At 69.5% G+C, this 328-nt stretch overlaps 1 protein-coding gene across 1 annotated transcript in view; it reads left to right on the top strand.

Annotated features, from left to right (window-relative positions):
- Positions 1–328, top strand: part of MYCN (v-myc avian myelocytomatosis viral oncogene neuroblastoma derived homolog) — a 5,798-nt gene that overhangs the window by 1,439 nt on the left and 4,031 nt on the right. The window lies entirely within an intron of this gene.

Raw genomic sequence — 328 nt, 5'->3', positions numbered from 1 at the left:
TCCCCCGCCCCCCGCGCGCCCCACGGGGGGGAGGCGCCCCCGAACTGAAAAGAGAGGAGTGGAAAGCAGCTTCTCTTCGCCCGCCGGGAGGCGAGCCGATGCCGAGCTGCAGCGCGTCCACCATGCCGGGCATGATCTGCAAGAACCCAGACCTCGAGTTCGACTCGCTGCAGCCCTGCTTCTACCCGGACGAAGATGACTTCTACTTCGGCGGCCCGGACTCGACCCCCCCGGGGGAGGACATCTGGAAGAAGTTCGAGCTGCTGCCCACGCCCCCGCTGTCGCCCAGCCGTGCCTTCCCGGAGCACAGCCCGGGGCCCCCCAACTG

The sequence above is a fragment of the Myotis davidii genome, unplaced genomic scaffold, assembly GCF_000327345.1.
Source record: "Myotis davidii unplaced genomic scaffold, ASM32734v1 scaffold238, whole genome shotgun sequence".
Lineage (NCBI taxonomy): Eukaryota > Metazoa > Chordata > Mammalia > Chiroptera > Vespertilionidae > Myotis > Myotis davidii.
Note: the sequence above shows the minus strand (reverse complement) of the source record. Positions and strands in the feature narration are given on the sequence as shown.